The sequence below is a fragment of the Nesoenas mayeri genome (genome assembly GCF_963082525.1).
Source record: "Nesoenas mayeri genome assembly, chromosome: Z".
In the NCBI taxonomy this organism is placed as follows: Eukaryota; Metazoa; Chordata; class Aves; order Columbiformes; family Columbidae; genus Nesoenas; species Nesoenas mayeri.
This window is the reverse complement of record NC_137542.1, coordinates 65434907-65450459: the sequence shown is the minus strand read 5'-3', so window position 1 is coordinate 65450459 and position 15553 is coordinate 65434907.

The following is a 15553-nucleotide window of genomic DNA, read 5'->3' as shown; positions in this document are numbered from 1 at the left end:
AAGAGAGTTGCCAGCGAAATGGTTGTTGGGAGAAGAGGGTTAAAGTGTTCTGCCTTTTGCAGAAAAGGACTTACCAACTGAATTATGGAAAGATAATCAATAGAAGCCTCTAGAAGGACAAGGCATGATTAGTTATCATGGTTACTGACACTGGGCAAGGACATAGCTCTACTTAAAGCAAGTTTTTCAGAAAATTCATTACTTTTGCAGGTCAAAGTTAGTTTGGGCTGGGTATCCAGTGAATCCATTAGATGGTGTCATTAAGAATCAGTTTCTGTCACTGCAGAACCCCTCAGAACAGGTAACAGCATTATTATCAAAGGTAATTTGCTAAAATCAGCACGTAATTCATTATTCTCTCCATCTCTTTCAAATTAGTGGAAGGCAATATTGTGTAACAACAAAAAGGAGAAGAAAAAAAAAAAATTGGCCATGATGATGATGTCTTTGTTTTGCACAGGACGAGCATGTCCTGCAGCCCAGCTGGCAGAACCGATGTTGGTACTGCAGCTGGGCTGAGCCACGTTCTGCAATAAGCACTAATCCCACCCAAGGCTTTGCCTAGCTATGTGGCAACGGGCTGCAGATTTCAAAGGTGAGGTAATCCAAGCAACAAGGCATCTGTGTTATAACCAAGACAGGTTTTGCAGCACCGATCAAAAAGTTTGTCCCACCCAAACAAGTTTTATACATCTTTTTGCACCAAGACAAGGGAGAATGGAAAGAGGAGTTTTCTTATAACAGGACATGCTGCAGCTTGTTCTAGACCAAGCACTTGGTGTTACACCTGGGTGGGGATGGATGCGACCACACACGTTTTACCCTCCTGCCCCATGCTTTCAAAATGAGAATATTTTAGGCAGTACCTTTCAAAAATAATTGAAGGGTGTCTCTCGCACACACACACACCCCTTAATTCCAATACTGGAAGAAAAACAAATTTAACATCACATATTTTGATGCAATTGAGAGGAACTGGAAAGTAATGGAAAGCTGTCAGATAACTTTTGTTCGCAAGCTAAGACCACTTGCCTCACTGTTCCCTACCACTCTGCATTTATACTGACTGCAAGGAACTGCCTCTGTGCTTTCCCTTGGTGAAACTTTCTTTTTAAAATCAATTACTTTCAAGTCCTTTTGCATTATGCCCTTCCTGCAACACCTGGGCCAGCTGTATGTATCAAACACTAATTTTGTACCATTTATTTTCCTCATATTTTTAAGAGTCATACTTACAGTGGATAGGAGGAAGATTTTGCTGCAGCTATCTCTGTATTTTGAACATGGCCTGCAGAGATCAGTCATGTGAAGCTGGTCTCTTACCATCTCATCCATCCCACTCTCAGGGCCTCCTCCACAATTGCTTTCCCAAGGGTAATGAATTTGGGATGGTAGCAAGCAATATTCAGGTCACTTGCATCGTAGATTTCTAGTCTAGATAACTTTCTGAAAGTCATTTGACCTTTCTGGACTAAGGCATATTTTGTTAGTTTGAGAAAATTAAGAAATGCCCAATTGTGTTTGTTGGACTACTTCTGATTGACTTCCAGGGGAGTAAATGAAGAGGTCAGAGTAACTTCATCCATGCACTGCCTGCAGAGTTCCCAGGTGCAGAGAGTCCATCCCCTTTTTATTTTGTGGTGTTTCCTTATCCTACAGTTTCTCATTACAGTAGCTGCTAACAATACCAGTGAAAGAGGCTCTTTTGGACAAAGAGCAAATTTTCAGAATTATATTTCATACTTGTTTCAGAAAAGAACCCCAACAAACTACACACACACTCTCACACTCCCAAACCATCTGAACAGAAGGCTGTAACAAAGCCAGAACTGTAGTAACGTGGCCGAACTCTGTCCTTCTGTACAAAACCACAAACAGCTGCACACTTGATCCAAAACCAGAATCAGTCATGTCAATGTCCATTTGTTTGTATCTTCTGTAAGATCAAATCAAAGGTATCCTCTTCAAACAGTGGAGAATTTTTAGCCACCTGTATTAGGTCAGAATTGCATAAATATTTGGACTAATGGAAAACCTGCCACTTGAGTCAATCCAGTGAATTATCACAGACTATCAGATGACCTATGGAAAACCTCCTGTTCCCCTTCCACCACAGCTTTTTATGCATCAAGCAAGCCACAAAATTCATGATCTTGAATATCACAATAGTCATCTTTGAGATGTTGAAGTTTTCATTTAAATCCTCACAGCCTCAAGACCCCTCTAAGATAAGTGATTTTATATTAGTAGTGAAGGAGTTAGAGATTTACAAAGTCAGTACGAATTAATAACTTTCACATTTTAATCATTCATAGCCATTGTATATGATTTACTCCACAATTTCCATCAGAAAATGAAAAAGTTTTCAAGAACGAGTTATTCTTCATGTAAATCTCCAGCAAGCCTCTGTCAATCATGTTAGTTCTTTCCTTATTCATTTTTTTCTGCCTCCTGACTGAAACTACACAACAAGTTTAATCACCTCACTTCGTAACTTAAAAGGCTATAAATATACGGGAAACTGAACTAATACACAGCAATTCTCCGTGGAATAGAGGAAACCATTATAAACATCAGTATGGCTCATGAAGATTAACTGTATTTATACTTTTCACTACCCTAACACTGTAGAGGTTTGCGTGACTTCTACCAAAGGACACACATAAAAGAGGGAAATAAACAATTCCATACTCAAATACAATACTTGCTTGCCACAAATTGTGTATTTCATCTGCTGTATTAGAATAACAACCTGTAGGAAGTTACCAGCCCAGAAATTATAGTTTTAAAATAAGCTTCAGTGTCGGACATTTGTTGGGAAGCCTAAGCCTTTGATAGTTCTGCTGGCAAGTTTTATTTTTTACTTATCTATTTATTAATTTCCAGTGTGTTGAGCAGCTCATTGTACCTTTGTTCAAATACAGGGAAAGAACTGTTTAGTTTACAGCACAGTTTTATATGTAAATTATATTCAGTAGACTCCCTACTCATCTATGTGTCAACAGGAAAAAAAAAAAGCATGACAAATTTAAGACTCTCGAGATTTTTCATAAACTTTGAGGGAACACTGAAATTACAAAGCACACCTAACTCACTGTAAAGCATTTTCTCTAAGCATGTGCCAAATCACGTATATTATGGGAATTTTTCCCTAAATCTACTATGACACTTTACGCTTCATATTCCATTTCTAAATATTTGTGATGATTTAAAAAGTTCTACCTTTTGCATACAGTTAAACTTACTGTTTGTTTAAGTGTCCCAGAAATGAAGCTTGTTTCTACTCTGTGGAAACATTTTCACTAGCTTTAGTAGCACTGGAGAAAAAGCAAGCTTTCACCCCCACACAAATCAAAATTCAGGAGGAAATTCAGAGTTCAAGATGAAGAGATATTTTACTGCCAATAGGGGAAAAAAATCTTAACAAATCAGCCAGCTGTTGCACTAACAACATCAAATAAAGAAATTGTGGAGCTTATTCTACCCTTTATCAATAATGCATGGCTGCGCACAGACAATTTATAGCTGTTTTCCATCACTGGGTATTGTGTAGTACTAAATTAAGTCTACAAAACTCAAGGACAGTCCACCCACACAGCTACTGTAAGCCAGCCAGGCCACTTTGAATAAACATTTTAAAGGCATAAAGTGAGTTTTATTAGCATGCTGAGCCACAGTTCCTAGTGGACAAAGCAGCTCCTTTGAAAAAGTAAAAGTACGTTTAGCAGAAGGAGAGATGAGTTATTATTTTGCCTTACATGTAGAGAAATGGCAAAAAGGATAAAAAATATATACATGCAACAACTCAAACTCCTGAATTTATTAAGATTAAAACATGAAGCAAGAAAATTTATTTTCTATACTAGAAACTGACTGTCGTTCTTTGAAAAACCTGAAAGGTGCTGAACGGGTCAGGTTCTGACAACAAAAGAGCTAAAACCCAAAGATTGTTTTGACAGGTTTTGTTTACATTTGAGTAGCTCCAAAGATTAATAGACTTATTTTTTAATCCTTCACAAGTCATACAAATCAGAAGAGCACAAGAAAGTCTTTCATGAAGATAAAGAACTAGTTATCGCACTGAAATCTCCTCAGCAACATTTATGGCACCAGTAAACAAGTGAGAGGTGGGGTCCCTTCCACAAGCCAAATTAACCACAAGATGGTATGGCACGAGTCAGTTGTTTTCAGACAGTCCCACCTCTTCCTACCACAACAGTCCCAGCACTTAAATGCCTGAAACATAGGAAAGCATCAAGAACTTGGAGCACAGAGCTGGTCAACAGCAGCAAAAAGGTGCAGACTCCAGGTCTGTGCATCCAGCAGTTCCAGGTGTGGAGTCAGGGGTAACCAGCCACAAGGTGGATGGCAGCACCACCAGGAGGTGGGTTGTGTCTTCTACGGTTGCACTGCTCAGCTTCCCTCTAAACAATATTCTGTGACAGCCTTTTACAACCAGAGCACCACTCCAGGCAGGACCTTCTGGGTCTCTCTGGTTATTGGCACGACACGATGACATCCCTGCCTGGAAAAATCTACCTAAGTACAATGTGGAGGATGTAACACAGCATGGCTGGGCAGCTTGATGGATTTGTGGAGGATTTAAGTACAACCACAACTAAAATAAAGAAGGACTTAAACAGGACTTAAACTTTAAACAGGACTTAAGCCACATCTGTCCTAATTTGGTCAAGTGGAAATATTCGGACAAATAAAAACGACTGCAGTGTGCAGATGTGGAAAGGAAAAATAAAAATCAACTCTGAGCAGTGGTATTTGGATTTGTACACACCTTTAATTTTCTAGTTAGGGTGTATGCTACTGTACAGCATAATTTAACTTCACCTGCAACATCTGCTTTCTCAAAAATCAGATCCCCTTTGCAGATGCAAGTAGCTCGTGAACCTCTGAAGCCAGCTAGTGTAATACTCTAATTTAAGTGCTTCAGTGAGTTCAGAAAATTAAGAAGGTGAAGAGTCAGACTTGGTTAAATCTTCTCACTACATTCCTGTCCCAGGGCAACCAAGCTCCAGCCTGTGGTGAAAATGCTTCACTGCTGTGAAAGCAGAATCTGCCCGCTCTGTCCTAAAGGCAGAAACAATTACAGATGAAGTTATACTGAGATATAGTAGTGTATTTTATAAAATATTTTTAAGATAAGCATACGGCTAAAAATCTACAGCTGAAGACTTAGCTAAGGAAAGCAACTCCTGGCTATTTGTATTTTAACCTGTCAGAAACACAAGGTTTCTTCAGAGGGCTGGCTGGAGTTTTTTTCCATTTATTAGGCTGAGTTCCTACTCTGAAAAGTGAAACTGCTGTTTTGAAGTCTGATGAGACTGCAGTAAAACCCTTGGCTAAATCAAGGCTACAGGACACACAGCCTTGAGAAACCCCAGACAATCCGCACTGAAGTAACCTCAGCTTTGTAAGTGGAAATTAATTTTCGTAAGTCGGTTGCTCATCTTACATTGTCAGTGATCCAATTAGAAGCGCACTGTGCTAATGACCTGCACAGGCATCACATTTGGTGAAGTTCAGAGACACACAAAATGCCCTCAGGCCCCCTCCATGGAGGGTGTTGATCCAGTGGGATGCTGGAGCAGGCAAAAAGCACTGCAGCGGTCACACTAGTATTTCAAAGTAGCAGTTATCTGCACCAATGCAGAACAACGTGTTATTGTGTTACACGCAATCATGGGCAGACAATCTTCAAACAGTGTATTTTAGGATGAGAAACTGAGCCCACTCCTCTGAACACTTGCTAGTAGCCATAGTGTACTGATGTTTAACTTGTAGTGCTTCTCTACAGTGATGGCTATTGCCATTAATGCCTGTACTATGGTCTCCTCTGTAACACCGAGTTACAGCCCAGCACTGCTCAAGTGTACTGCAGGACAGTGTGCTAATGCCACTTGGTGTAAGGATATGCAAAGAAGATGTGTATATAACACGAGGGATACTCAAATCCAGAACACCTGAGAAGCCCATCTCTTCACCCTGCTCCTCTCCATAGCTACAACCTTGTGAGGAGAGCTGACACGGGAGCTGCCTTTACTGTCCATTTCTTCACAACTGTACATGGTGCTCCCATGCTTTCTGAGGAGCCGCCAGGCAGTCAGCAATCACTGCTACTTTGGCTCTTTAACAGCAGATACAAGTCTGCTCTGGGTTTTGCGGCCTTTCTGCAACCATTCTCTTCCTCTCTGTCTGCATGTGTTTCCTTACAGCCTCGTCCCCTCTTCTCCCAGCCCGTACCTTGCATGGCCACCCACACGGCCTGCTGGCCACCCGGGCTGTCACTGTGCTAGTGCAGTGGCACCTGCTGCAGTGCACCAGGATGCCAAGGCTGGGGACCTGCAAGGGCAACCTCAGAGTATCTCTATGCACATATCCACATTCCCTTCACTTCGCAGACCATGCTTGTCTGAGGCTGCACACCTTCATAGCCAGGACATGGCTGTGGCACACAGCCATGCAGCCACTGGGACGAACCTGGTCACAGTGCTAATAAAGTTTCCTTATTTAGCCTTTTCTAAGCGTTTCTCCTCCCTGTCTGCTACAGCCTTGCCTGAGGGCCCAGGAACAGTCATGGCTGCTTCCCCCCACCTCCTGTGCAAAGCAGTTCTCTGCAATCAGAAAAGACAAAATTCACCTACAAATGCTTTTCCTGATGAAAAGAAGGAGCTCCAGAAGAGTGAAAGCCTTGGCACAGCCAAGCGAAGAACAGCATCCTGCAAGGAAGGACATGCACCACTCTACAAGCAAGAGCCCAGGGTTGACTGGAACCGTGCTGCTCACGGCAGCTTGCCACAGGTGCACGGCAGCACCCTCTGCCCCCTCTCTGAACTGAGTTTTACGCAAGAGAGACAGAGGGAGAGCCAGTGGAGTCTGGGTACACGCACGTACACACAGGCACGCAGCCCTTCTAAATGGCAAGTTCAGAAAGTAATGAAGAAAGGCAGGAGATCTATTCTTCCACACTGAGTTTCGCAGTTTGGGAAAAACAGCTGGCAGCCCTGCATCTTTGGGACCACTAGATTCAACAGCCCTTCACCTGTCCCAACAGCTCTCAGCAATTCAAGCCCACATCTCTAAGCACAAGATTTACTCCATATTCAAAAGCCAAACAAGTTGTCCCCCACTGCTTGGTTTCACTCTGATTAAAGCAGTGAAAGCAGCATGAGACAAGAATAAATCTGCAGTGAGCTATCCTAAATAATCAGAACAGCGAAGAGACCAAATCTTTGCTCTTTCAAGAGATGAGTTCCCTTTTTTGGTGTGTCTTATCTCTCATCTGAACCTGCAGCACATTGCCATGCACAAAACAAGGTGGGCAGTGGCAGTCAAATAGTAAATAAAAATAGGATTCTGCTGCCACTTCAAGCAGCAGCTGAGGGAATAGCAAAGAGAGCCCTTATACGGGTATTGCCCATTAGATTTCTTTTATTACAGTTTTAATTCAGGCCTTCCCTTTGCTTTTGCTCTTAACTCAATTTGTATCTTTGCACAGCAACATTTCTAGATATCCTTGTCCCACTGAGGTGCTTACACTCAGTCTCTGGTCACCAAAACGACTCTGCAAGAGGAGACCATGCTGAGCACTGGGCATTGCACAAACATATCCTTGGTCTTGTCTGTGGCTGGTTTACTGGGCTGCTGAGAAGCATAGAATCATAGAATAAGGACTGCAGAGCAGCAGACAATTCAGCTACGAATCCAAAATATAAGTACAAAATATGCGTAATTAATTAATGAAAACAATGGCAGCAGCAGCTCTAGTCAAAGCAGAATGGCCACTTCTCCAGCTACCCTCCTCAGTTCTTCTTAACCCATATTTTTCCTGGTGAAGAATTTGTCTCAGTCTGACATCTGTTAGGGACTGAAGACTAAGTTGTTTTACTACTAAGACATTATTAATACATAGATGAAGGATTAAGGCATTCTAATGGAAACATATATCAGTATTTAAAATTGGTGATTTAGGAAAAGAAACCACATTGTTTCTCTGCTGCATCAATTTTTACCTTACTGAAGTCAGTGAATTTAGTCATAACCAACAAATACTGATGGGTGGCTCCAGTCTAAGACTTCACATTGGTGTGGCTGATTACAGAGCAAGAGCTGGGGCTGGGACAGTCTGTGGTACCATGTCTATCCTACTCCCTGTGTTCCCAGCAAAAGAAGTCATATCTTACCTTAAAATGTTGTAACCAAGGTGCCAGTCCTCTACTTTCCTTTAGGCCTTTTTAAATGTCAGAAATAATTCAGAGGATTCAGTTAGCTCAATGCTTCATCATTTGACAACACATTAAGGAACCCAAGAGTCATCCTACAAGAAGAGAAATGAAAAGCACCAATTAGTCATTGTACATGTTGGGCAACAGATCATATGTTTAAAATTGCTTATGCCTAGGAAACCTATGCTGCTAAAGAATAATTAAATTAGCAACAATCACACATATGAAAGGCTAAGTAATTTTTTGCTTCCAAGGTGAAATGCACAAGCAATACTTTGGTAACAGCACCTTGGAAAGAAAGCACACATCTTGCAATACGTATGGCACCCTGCACTGCCTTCCCAACTTAAATCCTCTTTGTTCAAACAGTCCATGTGCATGCACAGAAACCAAGCTTCGGACATGTCAGGATACACCAGCCATGCCAGTTACAAAAACACAACAGCAAGTGCTTAAGGAAAGGTAACCTGGTTCTAGTTTGAGCTGGGAAATGCAGCAGAAGCCTGTGTGATCTAAGCAGTAGGATTATATAAACTGGGATGTTGGTATACATGAGAGACACATGGAAATATTTCATAGACTGCAGTTAAAAGAGAAATGTCTACAGACAGGTTTGTCTCATTTCCTTCAATAGGCTTTTTAAAAATTTATCATCTTGCAAGGACTTGCACATACTCTCAACCCTTACTGAATGAAGACACTCCAGCTGCAGTGAAGTTCCTGCCTAGACCACTATGGCACATGGAACAGCTCTTTTCCTCCACAGTGATTCAGCTGAAGATGTTCTGTCACCAAGGTTTAGCCACTTTTTTTTTTCAGTTCCAACTCACCTGGCATGTTTAACCCCTCAAATGAGCAAACCTCCCAAAACCACAGGTGCACACATACAGACACCTCCTTGCACCTCACCATCCCGCCTCACAGGCACTGACACATAACAGTCCGAGTCAGCCGCATCCTGAGGCTATTCTCATGGTGAAGAGTTATAAAGGATGCTGCTGGGACATCTGACGGCTATGGAGGGAGGGGATGGCAGAACAACTTATATCTAGCACGGTTACTCTCCAGAGAGTTTTGAAAATTATTTTCACGGAAAAGACACTTCTTGTCATTCAGGTTTTAATTAAGTACTTCCCTAAAGCTTTGGCATGAAAACACACAGTGATCGTTGTCTCAGTCTGTAAAACTACAGAGGTACGGACTTAATGGAGTAAAAGGAAATCATATCAGGTAAGAATTAAAGAGTTTTTATTATAAAATAAATAAACTGGCACTGAAAGCACATTGCAGATCAATATCCCTATGTATATATATTGTTCTAATCCTACACTGTTTACAAATCCCTAAACCAGCATCCTAATGGTTAATTGTGTTCATAAACTAAAACAAATAGCATTTGAAGGGAAACTACAAGTGTGTGTCTGTGGGAAGAGGGGAAAGGAGATTAAGTGGGAGACATTACACTCCAGAAAGAAAAACCATAAACGTAACATCTGTTACAAAACCAGAAATGCAAAAGCCCCAAACTGAGGTGGGCTTTAAAGTAGTATTTAGTGCTCTTAAATTACCCCAAGGAAATGGTAGTCAATTTCTTCCCCCTTTGTGTACAGAATGAACTCGTTTACACTTCCTGTTAGCTATTAACTCACAATACCCTAAAAATGCTTTTCTTACGTTTCAATGGGAGTGCATTCAGACATGATCACGAGTATATCAATTTACGTAATACAAACTGTAATGCATTAGGAAACTGGAGAGGACAGAACACAACTTATGTCCTTGGAGCTACATATTCACAGATAACAGAAGTGCCATGGTCATTATATTTCTGTGTACCTCCCCCTGTACTACACTTCTGCATAAAGCGTTACACAGTTTCCTGAAAATGTCCTGAATAATCCAAGACTTCAGCCCTTACCTTCCAGATATTCAGTCAATAATTACATATCTTGGACCACTGTTCCAGGACACAACAAAACTGACTCTCAAACACCTACTACCATGCCCAGCGTGCCACAGCCACATGACATGGTGTCAAGATCATTCAGCTATTTCTCATGGGTTAATTTTGCTCCATGAGATTTCACCTTTGCGTGTTGTCCCATGGCTAGCATGAACTCTATACCAAGTACTTGGAATTCACTGAAGGCAGTGTTTATGCTCACACCTGATCCAGATCAGTTTGGAAGCACAGTAGCTCTGCAACACCAAGGGCCAGGAGTAGGATGTGTCCTAAGCTCCAAGATAAACTATGACAGCTCTGTGGAAGTTGCTCCTCTTTCTCAAAGAGCACTGAACAAAAGTCAGTAATCCTCCAGGAGCCAAGATTTATCACATACCTTAACAGTTTCCACACCAGATTGAAAGAATACTTCAATTTTGCTTTTTACTCCAAACAAATCACAGCATACGTGCATACACAACCATCTGACAGCCATCTCCTACACATCCAAGCCCAACCAAAGCAAAAAACCATTACACCACACCCCTACTTCTTTAAGGAGAGAACAAACCATACCTAACAGGTATTAACAAAAACACCAAACATCAGAAAACATGGAAGTTTAAAAAAATATATCACAGAATCACAGAATGTCAGGGACTGGAAAGGACCTCAAAAGATCATCCAGTCCAATCCCCCTGCCGGAGCAGGAACACCCAGATGAGGTTACACAGGAAGGTGTCCAGGCGGGTTTGAATGTCTCCAGAGTAGGAGACTCCACAACCTCCCTGGGCAGCCTGTTTTGGTGCTCCATCACCTTCACTGAGAAGAAGTTTCTTCTCAAATTTAAATGAAACCTCCTGTGTTCGTTTATACTCATTGCCCCTTGATCTACCATTGTTTGTCACCGAGAAGAGCCTGGCTCCATCCTCGTGACACTCACCCGTTACATATTTATAAACATTAATGAGCTCACCCCTCAGTCTCCTCTTCTCCAAGCTAAAGAGACCCAGCTCCCTCAGCCTTTCCTCATAAGGGAGATGCTCCACTCCCTTCATCATCTTTGTTGCCCTACGCTGGACTCTCTCCAGCAGTTCCCTGTCCTTCTGGAACTGAGGGGCCCAATATGTAATACTGTAAGCAAAATTTGATTCTATATGAAACAGATATATGTATCTCGTATCAAAAAGTAATTGTCTAAACTGCCTCACAAATGGCAATCTAAATTCATTCCCAGGCAGAAAACTCAGTGATTAGCACAAAGGGCTACGCAGAAGCAAAGAAAAGCAGAAACAAAAATAAACATAGTAAGAGAGTTAAGCAGAGATATTACATATACAAAGGGAGCACATTTGCTGGTAAAGCTGTCGTTTTCACAGGAAGCTTTAACCTTGATAACATTTTATATTTAAGCAAAGCTGTGCAACAGATATTCCTTAAATTCCCAGATACATGGTTTCACCAACTTTTCATGTAAAATCTATGTACTTCACAGCATACTCTAGCTTGACAAGTTTTCCACAGGTGGGTAACACACATATTCCATCTTTTCCCATTTTCCATTTTAATATTGTTCAACACCTCCTCCCACACATTCCTCCAACACACGCACATCCCTCCAGCAGCCAGATTCACTTATCTAAAGAGGAATTTATTCTGGTCTGAAAAAACACCAGCTCCCTTGACTGCAAGGACATGCCTGGATAACTTATTGAGATATGCCTCAGATGTTGCTTCAAACACTTCAAAGTCAGTTAAAGGCGCACTGCATAGCACCAGAAGTGTAGTTACATTCTTGCTGGGAAGGGATATTTATTTTAAATATAAATTTGAAGGTAACATTTCTAATGGTAAAGACACTGTTTCCTGGTGAATACATTCCAAATCTTTGGACAGAAAGCCTTTAAGTCGTCAAAAGCAATATGCAATCTCAGTATATCTCACTGGCATAAGTTCTTATAATTGCTAAAGGAAATAAATATGGCTGTGTCTGCACGGCACAAAGCACCATGCTAATTAACCCTGCAGAGAGACTAATTAATCTGGGCAGGGCGCCACAGTAACATGACTACCCTGCTGCCTCGGGAATCTCCCCATGCCGATATATGGTGCCATTCGATAACTCGCACAGCCCCCCACGCGGTCTCTTTCACGTGAAAGACTCTTACAGCAAAGATGAAGACCCAATGGAGAGATGCTTCCTCTCAGAATCTGTCCTAGAGCTCTTTTTGCTGTGGCCTACAGCAGACAATACCAAGTTGGACATTGCACTAATTCTTAACAGTAAATAATTGACTGGTGTCACTGAGGATCCTAAGCTGCTCAGAGAAGGAACATGAGGGTGTACCTATGGACAGTCTCCTTGGCCCCAGCAGAGAAGGTCCGGAAGTGTAATGATAATGGTGATTGTCTGCCAATCACCTGCAGCAATTCACCTCAAAGCATTTTACTTTCTCAGCAAGTCTCAGAGCAAGGACAGACCCTGTAGTGTTAATGTAAATGTTCGCTAGTTAGTAGGTTCTAAATAGCAGATAATAGTGTGGTTGTTAGCGCGCACACACACACACAAAAATTAAATTGTTGCCAAAGTAACTTTCCTTTCAATATTCTGGTGATAAAACAAGTCTTGGGCTAAAGCCAGAACACCTTATCTGCTGTACCTGATGCTACCCCTTGGTACAGAGACCACTTCTTCACGTACGGCAAATGGACTTTGAGCTTCTTGTGACTTGTTAAAACACGTGCTATAAGGAATAATGCACTCAGCAGTAGCCTAAAGTGCATGTCCTAATGGGACCTGAGTTTTTAGCAGCCAGAGAGCAAGCAGGACAGGGAACATCTGACATAGAATACAATCTGCAAAAGAACACAGCCTCGTAGCCTGCCCAACAATGTCGGATGGAAGGGTCATTCACTGTGACTCAAACAAGCCAAAAATCAGGGAAAAGTGTTTTACCACCAAGCAGAACAGACAATTGCAGAGTCTGAACAGTCCCTTCCAGTCACCTCTTCCTCCTCCCCATCAATCCACAACTAAAAATGAGGTTATTTCCAAGACAATCCTATTCATATGACTTCTCTCAAGATATGCAGACCTTCTGCAAAGCACAGCCCCATGAATTTATGCATGAGTTACTCTAGTGAGGGGACTCACATTGCTGGTAAATGGGATACACCAGCTCAGCTAGAACCTGGCAAGCAAGGCTGGCTTCTCACATTTCAGTGAGTTTGCATAGGCAGAGGTCGCAGCACGAGAAAGGGCACTTCACCTTGGTCCAGGGTTTGCACGAAAGCGGTCAGAAACCAGTAACTGGTTTCAACACGTAAGCTGTTTATTGTGGAAAAAGCACAGGGACAACTGTTAGTCTAAGTACAATGTGTGCTGTGTTGAGACTGGGAGAAACCACATCAAATAAACAGCATTAAAGTCCTCCTTGAGCCTTTTGTCCTCTCACAGTGGACAAATACTCAAATAAGTCTGCCAGGTCCAGCATGGATTAATACAAATCCTACAGCACTGCAAAAACATAATCATTATTTTATTATAAATTAAATTGCATTTGATATGTAGATGTTAAAGTAGCAGTTCTCACACTTAGACCCAAAGTACATCATCTCATGAAAATGGAAAAGTGTCATAAAAGACATATCTGCCATCCAGTCACTTTCAAAACCAGAAATACTTTCTCACAGGCATCTGGTGCACATGCAAGTTTCAGACTAATAAAAGGCTGTCTCCTTCAAAACACTTGCTATTATTTTCTTGACCCAAAGGGCAAATGTGAATTGTACACACTAAAAGTGACAGTCTAAATAAACACTTCAGTCTCCAACCAACAAAAACTGCTCAAGATTGTGACAAAACAGTAAAACACAGCAAGCCACACACACAGGTGTTCTGAATCTTAACACCTTTAGCTGTTAAGTCAGGTGAGACTGGCTGACCCGTTCACTGCACCTTCAGAGGCCACATACATGTCCCACTCCCTCCTGTAGCACCTTTCTTACACAAACTGTGGAGATCGCCATGGGCTTTCTGAATGGAGATCTTTGCTTAGGAGGAAGAAGTCTCATGACACAACCACCACTGCAACGGCGATCTTCAATTGGCAGACAGCAATCTGACCTTTGAACAGAAACGGGCACTCTTCTGAAAAGAAATGGCACAAATATCCACTCTAAGAACTGAGGCTGCTGTCAAAGATGAAGCTTCACTGACAGTCCTTTCTTTTATCCCATCTGCAGGGAAATCACTGCTCAGGGCCTTCATCACCCATATATAGGTCCAGACAGTAAGGGCAGGTAAAGTCATTAGCACATCCAAGTTTTGTTTGTAGGGATTTTTTCCCTTCTTTTTCACATCTCATTCTGCAAGCAGATCTAATTTTGTTCTGTGTCTGCAAAACTAAGCTACCAGGACTCAGCCCAGTTTAAAACCTTGATGTATTTCCTAGGGCTCTAAAGCAGGAGGTGCTTTACAAGGACACTTGAGTTGATATATTTGATGTTAGGCAAGAAATGGAGGGAGAAGTGGGTGTCACAATCGAAGCACTGATGTGAAGTTACCTAAAAGTGGTTCAAGAAAGAAGGAAAACTAGGAAGACCCTTAGCTACAGATCATCATAATCGTTTAACCTTTCTCAGTACACTAGTCATATCCTGTCCTACATCCCTTATCCAGTTATATCCTTTGCTTGTTAACATTACCCTATCATGAAACACTTCTGACAAGCACCGCCACACATGATAAATCTGTGCTTGCTTCCCTAAAGAGAGCAGAGATTAGGAAAGGGCACACAGGTCATCCTTTTGTCTCACAATGAAAAGGAACTGGGAAGGTGGAGAATGAAACTGAAAGGGACCATAAAACACTATCTTGCTTGCCTGGCTCGCACTTCAGATGGCCTCTCACCTGCCCGTGGTACATGGGCACCAGGTCACAGGCTGCTCCTGATGAAAGCCACCTGCTTAGTCCTCCGGTCCCATCCAACCTGGGCAAGCAGAGGAAGGGAGGGAAAGGGGCCTGCCAGCCTTTAAAAGGCAGAAGACAAAAAAAATTAATTTAAAGTTACAGAGCTGATTGCCGTTATCTTCAGAAACAGCAGCTCAGAAACACTAGTAACCTTGATAGACCCCCAAAATCCTTAATTGCTAGATCTCAAATGACAAAAGCAAACCTCCATAAAAAACTCTTCTTGCTCTTCATGCTAGTTCCCCATCCTCATAAAAAACGAAAACACTCCCCAGCTGTCAAGCATCACTATGTATCTTCATGGGTGTAATACAGCTATAGCTTACAACAATGAATAGGCAGCTGATCTCATTTAGAACCACGCTAAGAACCTGCATCTTAGGGAATCCATATCCCTCA